We start from the raw sequence: 8,211 nt of genomic DNA, 5'->3' as shown, positions 1-8,211 counted from the left end.
AAATACTAGGACCCTTGATACAGTGTCACCTGATAAGGTGGAATTATCAGTCTCTACATTACAAAACATTTGCACATAAATGAAGCAATAAATGCTAAAGTGGTATGAAGCATGAATGTTTAATCAATAATAAAGATAATGCTTTTAGATCTGTGCTGTTCATGTAGCTTTTTAATGTTGTAAGTAGGAGGGTAGAAGAGCAACTTCAGGAGCAGGAGGATTTACCAAACAAGTTTTTCAAAGGAAGAGGGTCCTTTGGTCTTACAGTGTGGCAAAGAGTTAAATAATTTTAATATCTATCCTGTGTGGAAAGGGCATGCAGTCAGGTGGGTGATTACGGACTTTTCTTTTTCCTTTACTTATACATTCATGCAAAGTTGTCTTTTGAACCTGTCTCAAGAATTGCAGAAAGTAGGTGGTGTCCAAAACCCAAGCAGGCAGAAAAATATAACTTAAAAATATTTTTTTTTTCCTGTTCTGAATCCTGGTTCAGACTTTCTGGACTTGTCAGCACAACTATAAAGTGAATTAATTATATTAATTATATATAACTTTATAACAATAAATCAATGAGTTTGAATAGAAGAACTGTGTGTATGAGGGCATTTTAAATTTGTCAGATGCAGGTTTCCACTCTGCCTAATATATAACTTTCCCATTTCCCATGCTTTAGAGATATGGCTGAAGTAAGATTAAATTTTCCCTGTAATTATACTTTTGGTAGTTTTCTTCTTCTGTGCTACATATAGCAGTACAGGAAGGCAGAGTGGAAAAACAAGGAAGAATCCAGCCTTTCCAGCAGGATCACGCTTTGTGATGGATTGAATTGCTTTTCAAGTCTTCAGTTTCTCCAGCTACAAAATTGCTCTAACTTCATTTAGCAAGCTGACATAGTGGTATAAGCTTGGCTCATAAAAGTAGTACATGAAGGTTAAGTGTAACTTGTAAATAGAACTTGTGCTTTTCTGTAGCAGGGAAATCATGAAGGGTATGCTAGATAGAAAGGGATGGTCATATTTATGGGTCACCATCTTTAGAATGTTTTACATTTGTTTGCATTATTGTATTATAACTAAAAGAAGTCCATCTGTTTGGAACTTGAATTTACTTTGTGAAAACGAAAAAGCAGAAAAACCTGAACCAGTGTCTGAGTTCAGCAGGGAGTGCCCAGTGCAGCCAGACCTGGGGTGGGCAGGGGCTGCCAGCAACCCGGGGCAGGCACAGAGAAGAGCTGGGCAGAAACACAGGTAGGGGCAGCCCAAGTGCTTGCCTGAGTGAAGACCTGGAACTATGTGTTTCTATCCATGTTTCCTGTTGCAGTTTAATAGAAGAACCTGTCAGGGACTTGGGTAATTGTCCAAACACCATCTCAAAGGACGGTGACAGTAAGAATTAAGGAAGAGAAGCAAGAAACATAATCTGACAGATAGGCCCTCCTTAGACATAGGTCTCTTTGTACTTTTTTTGGGAGAAGCTGAACACATAGAGACTATTGTGACTAAAATATTGGAGGAGTGAGAGTGCAAAAGAGAGAGAGTACAGAGGAACTTTTGTTTTAAGCACAATTGTCCTGGCACAAAATGTTTATGGTATAGGGCACTGGACTGAAATAATTATTTATGGCATTACTTTTAATTACTTTAATAGAAGCATTTTTTAACCTGCTGGCAAGCATTGGAAAAACTCAGTCAGCCTAGGGGAAAAAGAGATTTTTGTGTGTGGCCATTTTTCTTTATATTGTGTAATGTACAAACCATTTTTTCCCTGAATAGAAATTTGTAATTAAAACAAATTAGAAAGTGGCTGGGAGATTTTTATGAGGAAAGAAGTCTATATGGAGGGTTTGGCTTTCTGAACATGAATTTTTTTGTAGTGTCTTTATAAGACCTGAATTTCCCTTTAGGGTTTATAGTGCAGTGTATACAATTATTTATGAGATACTGGAGTATGATAAATAGAGCATTTTGACATTAAAAAAATACCCCCAAACCCACCCAAAGAAACCTCAGGATTGGTATTACAGGCCTACTTAGTATTAACACTGACCTTTATTATAAAACTCAGAATAACCAGAAATACAAAAGAAGTTATGCTATATATATAGGTAAATTGGCAGAAGCATGTTTAATGTGATGACCAGATATGAATAAACTTGTTCTACCTTTTACAAAATTGTCCTCTATGCAATCAGTGTAAATGTTCAATTTTTTCTTCATCAACCCTGCAGGAGGAAACAGATGCATAGAATAGGAATGTAGAACCAGTATATAATCAGTGAATCCATCAAGCCTTACACAACTCTGTAAGAGACATTTAGTCTATAAAGGTCTAGGCAGCAACTCTGCCACAAGCCCACACACTTCACAGCAGTCTACATAAGCTCAACATCCAGAGGGGACCAAAAGCTATAATCCTAATGTGCTCCTCAAACCCGACTGTTCTGCGGTGTCAGAGAAACATGAACAATACCACCCATGAAGAGTTCCTTCTTCATAATTTAAAAGAAGGCTGACCTCTTGTTTTTTTTTATTTTTTACAAGAACTCTTAAAAATGTTCAAATTTCTTCCTAAATACCCTTTAAAATATTTTAAACTTGTTTTAGTGAGCTCTTTTTTTCCCCACAACAATGCTTTTGGAGTGAGTTATCTGTAACGTGTTTCCTACACCTTTCTTTTCTTTAGGGATTAAAATACCTTTCAGATGGCCTTTTCCCACACTTCTTAGTTCTGACTTAGTCAGTCTCATACACTCAGTGTGAGCTTTATTTTTTATTCACTCTGCATGTTCCCAGCTGTTGCAGCCTTACCTCAAATATTCATTGCATGGCTCTTATGGCCTCTCCTCTTCCTCATCTTTGACACTGTATAACAGATGTTTGGTTTTGTGCTCTGCTGCCTAGCTACATCTACCACCTTTGGGAAAAGAAGGGTCATGAGAAAGGAAGAGAACTGTGATGCTGCATGCCAGCAGCTATGGGTGAATATTTTCTCCTTGGCATCCCTTGTGAAAGTGCACTCTCTTCTGCTGCGTAGTGTTCTGCCCTCCCCACTACAGCATAGACAGAATTATTTCAGATGCAACACCTAGGGTGTGAAGGAACATGCCAGGAGCACAGTAGGTCTAAACATCTACAGAGCCCCATTAACCAGCACATTTGGGGTGACCGTGACTTTGGATCCTTACCCTGCAACCTCTGAGGGAAGTATCTTAATGTGGCTGCATTGGTGTGCAGACCAGAAAGCTATGTCACGGGACTGCCTTCTGTGGACAGCTCTTGCTCTGATGTCTGCTTTTTTCTTTTACTGTCATCTTGGATTCGTTCTTATTTCTTGAGGGAGTACCTGGTGTTTGGACACAAAGGTGTTTTGTTTTTTTAAGTTGACTGTTTTTCAGTGAGCTTGTGAGCTTGTGTATGTGCTGCATGTGTGTGTTCGTTCTGTACTTTACCAGAGGACGTGGCCTTGGAAAGGGCCAGAAACATTTTTCTTCTTTTAGAAGACAAAATGTGATAGGAATGTCGGCACTGGAAGAATACATTTCCTTCATTAGACTTATTTCATGGTGTCTGCATGGTCACTACTGGAGCCAGCATTAATTGGTGGATATTGTTCTGTGCATTTTAATATCAGGGTGAATGTTTTGCTATGTGGAACTTGTAGACATAATGAAACCTAACAATACTAAATTAAAAAAGCCCCAATTGCAACAACGTTGTTACATACTAAGACACTGAATGAACAAACGTGTGTAGAATGAACAGGCAGAATTAATGGGGAGAAATGCACTGGCATTCAGACCAAGGCAAAACACAGTTCAAACACCGAAGACTGCTGAAGTTCTTGGAACTTACTTCAAAATTACAAAGCCAAGAAAATATATAGCTAAAAGGTAAAAAGCAGGCTAAACTCACCACATATTTCTGAAGAGGGGTACTTCAATCGTACGCTACCACTAAACACCAATGTGGAACACTTTGTATGCACAGAGCAGTGACACACTGAACAGTGAGCAAGGACTCTCCTCTTTCCTTCTGTGCAATTAGCTTCCATATTCATGTGTTCATGCAGTGGCACTATTGTTTTTGGCTTTTTATGTAGCAAGAATGACTTGTTGTCAGAGAAGAATATTCCTACAGATAAGATTTGTGTTCTTTTTCATTTGTTATTTTATTGTGTTTATTGCCTCATTTCAGGATAGAATGTTTTAGCATTTTCTGTTACTTGAATATACAGCATCATCTCTCATTATGATGTCTAATTTTAGTATAACTGACTAGATATTCAGATTTAGTATTTTGATCTCACTGGCACACCCTAATAAACTTGGAAGCTGAACTGTTTCTGAGAGGGACGTATTTCTAAAACACTAAAGAACTAGTGTTATTATAGAGGGATTTACTTACTGCTATCTCTGCAACTTCTCATGTGAACTTGGATGATTTATTCAGACTTTTTGCCCTTCACTTTCCATTTATAAAATTAGCGTGTCCAATTTGTCTGCTGGGAAGTGGATGAGCAAATACCAGTGGTGCTGCTGGGAATCTTCTGGCATTAACTGGTCTCCAAAATGTGACACAAAACACCTTTTCCTTGCTTTTTCCCAACCTTGTATTCTTAAATTGTAAGGAGTCTCTCTTTCTATGTAAATAATTTATAGAGAGGATCTCCAGCTTGACTGAGATCCCTAGAGATTATTCTAATACAGGTAAAAAGACATATTAATGTCTTGCAAGGGAAGCAAAGGAAGTCTTTCCCTCCATGTTTTCTTATTTGATCCATCTGTTAAACTTTCCCACACCTAAAATGTGACATGCACACATCTAAGATCCTGCTCTGTCTGCGTCTGTCACTTTCTCATTACAGTCAGTTGAAGCTTTGTCTCTTACTCCTGACACAGTGGGAGCAAGGTCTGCCAGCATGAGGAGAGGAGCCCTTGGAGACTCTTTTGTCTGGTGATCCTCTCTCATCTCTCGTCTCTCTGTATCTTTTATTACATCTCATCCCCAGGGAAAAGATTCTTTCACAAGCCCTTTGGTCAAAGAAGGCACCTCAGCTGTCAACTGTTAACACTTACATGAAGAGGACATTTGTTGGTGTGAAATACATGCAAAATGCAGCAGGGATTATAAAATATTGAGCAAATCTACATGAGAGAGACAGGAATATAGAAATTCCCTCGAGTTCTCAATTCCTTAGTTCTTGCTCTGTGTTCTTGGCTTGGCTTGTTTCAAGGCAACACAATGGTATTTACTTAAAACATCATTTACATTTTCAGATCTTGCTTTGGAAGAATTGCTATTGATGCCTGGGTTTATTTTGTATAGAACTTGGTAACAGCTCAATAAAAATTAAATTACAAGCCACTCATTATTCCTTAGGAAATATTAAGATTTATTAGCAGTGTCTCCAAAATTAAGTAGTTTAAAACTGGTACTTTTTAGAATTAAAGTGGGAAATATTGGTTTGTTTGATCTACGGTGTAATTATGCTGAGTAGATTTTTTACTTACATATTTCCATTGTATAACATTGCACATTAATTGATATACATATTGTAAAACAAATCCTCTATTCTGTCTTGGAATCCAGTGAATCCTGTGAAAGATGAATTTTGTTTCCAGAATTGTTGCAAGCAAGGAGGTAAATGGGAGATGAAGCTGATTTTTATTATGAAATTTCAGTAAAAGCATGGAATGATGACAGTTCATTCTTTGAAATAAAGAATTTATGATGTAATTATGGGACTTGCAATAATCTTGTTTCCTTAGGAATATCTGAAAAGATGAATTTGTTCTTATATAAATATTGCAAAATTGACAAGTTGAGGGTCCTTACCTAGATTTGCTACAGTGTTATTTCTACATGCTCACCACTTTTCAGAGCTCTACCTTGGTTTTGACTGTTTCTAGAGCCACTACTGTCTTTGTAATATCAAAAACTGACACGAGTTATCAAAGTGTATTTCGTAAACTTTCCCCAAACTTTTAACTTCTGTTTAGTTTTTAAAACTAGAGATGTAGAATTAGTGACATAACATTTTTTTATCTTCCTCTCTATTGTTCCTACTTTTTGTTAGTGGAAACAAACAACTGAATTGTTTGCCTTTTGTTTATACTTTTTTCTTTTGCAATGATATTTCAAGACTTCTACCTCCAAATAGCTGTACTGTCAAAAAGGAGTATAGAAAAGTGATAAGAAAGGAATGAAAGGAAGTCTGAATGCTATTAATATGTTGCATTCAATTGCAAATAGGAGTGCAAGAAAAAATGTGAGAAGGGGAGGAAGAATAAAAATAATGAAAATCTTTTGAAGCACATTTTGTTAGGTTTTGGGGGCAAGCTGGGCAGGAAATGTTATCTTTTGGAGATATGAGAATTATTGGGGAGTTTTTAACAAATACTTCTCTTCCTCTTTCCCCTTATAATCCGGAACTCCTCATAATGTTTTAGCACTTTCAGAGACTCAATGAAAGAGAGCACAGAGCCCCAAAGGCCTTGTTTCTAGCTTTGTTTAATACAGAGAAATTGCTGGACTGTTTGGAAAAACTGGCTCTTCTGTTAAACTGGTGAATCTACTGGTCAGGGGAGATCATATATAAAGTTTTAGACATTGGGGAGCAACAGGTTGCTATAGAGAAAACTTCTGAGTTTACCTTGAACTCCTGGCTTTTTTATGCTTATCATAGAGTCCAGTTCTGCTGCTGGGCTCTGACAGCAATTTACCACTAGAAACAACCATTTACCCATATCCACTGCCATAGGTACCAAAAATATGAATAGCAATGCCAGCAGGTTTTTGTGCACTCTGTCTTCCTGGCCTTATTCATTAACTACAGCATATTTTCTCATAATTGGTCAATTACTACTGTTAAAAAATAGTTTATTAGCACATTAACCTACATTAATAGAGTCTTGTCTGAGAACTGCCAGAGATAACCAATTTCTCAAGCTTTATAGGTTTCAGTTATCCCTTTGTGTAATTCTCTGGATTAAAAAAACTGGGAAGATTTTCAGAGACCTGATGGTGAGAAGTATCTGGCATTACTTAGATCTGCCATACATATGACATTATTCTTTACTCAAAATTGTATGTTCCTCACAAGACCTTCTGGAGTGTTTTAACTATCTGAAAATGTTGGAGAAAAATCTGTTGTGGTTGGGCTGATGGAAAAGACTGATCCAAGAGCTCTAGGAACTGATGTCTGTTTCCTAAAAATTACAAAAAATCAGGATCTATGATGGGAAGTGTTATATCTCAGTATAGATGGGATTTGGAGAGTAGAAGGCTATATTTGACATCACACTTGCTATTTAATAATAATATTTAGCATTTAAAAATGACTCAGAATTCCTGAACAACTGTGCTTGATGAAGAGACTCAAGGTACTAAAGGAGGCAGGCAAAGAACCATTGGCCAAATGCTACCTGATGCCCCAGAATCTATTGTTGATATGCCTAAACAAACTCTCTCTTCATCATTTTCTCTGCTAATTATCCTCTTAATTCCAAAGTGGGTGACAAGATGGACAGTGTCTGTGAGGGCCTGGTGTATGTTTCATGGTGTAAAGAACAAAGGTACTGAGCAAAGAGAAGTTAAAACTCTGCTGCATGCTGAAGCAATAGACAAGAGGTGTCCATTACTAAACAGTATTGTTTAACTTATTCATCAAAGACTTGGATGTCGTGAGAGTGCCTCCTCAGCAACTTTGCTGATGTCACTAAGCTGGGAGGAGCACATGAGACCCCAGAGGGCTGTGCAGTCCATCAGAAGGACCTCAACAGGTTGGAGAGATGGGCAAAGAATTACAGAATCCCAGAATAGTTAGGGTTGGAAGGGACCCCTGGAGATCATCTAGTCCAACCCCCCTGCTAAGGCAGGGTACTCAGGAGCATGTTCAGTTGGGTTTTGAATGTCTCCAGAGGCAGAGACTCCATGACCTCCCTGGGCAGCCTGTTCCATCTGAAATTCAACAAAAGGAAATGCAGGGTCCTCACCTGGGGAAGAATAGCCCCAGGCACCAGCACGCGCTGAGGGTCAACCTGCTGGAAAACAGCTCTGTGGAGAAGGACCTGGAGGTCCTGCTGGACAACAAGCTGTCCGTGAGCCACCCGTGTGTCCTTGTGACCAAGAAGGCCAATGGTATCCTGGGTACATTTGGAAGAGCATTGCCAGCAGGTCAAGGGAGGTGATCCTGCCCCTCTACTCAGCCCTA

This window comes from Pipra filicauda, unplaced genomic scaffold (assembly GCF_003945595.2).
Source record: "Pipra filicauda isolate LSUMZ 115617 unplaced genomic scaffold, ASM394559v2 scaffold79_size2787110_pilon, whole genome shotgun sequence".
NCBI lineage: Eukaryota > Metazoa > Chordata > Aves > Passeriformes > Pipridae > Pipra > Pipra filicauda.
This window is presented reverse-complemented; position numbering follows the sequence as displayed.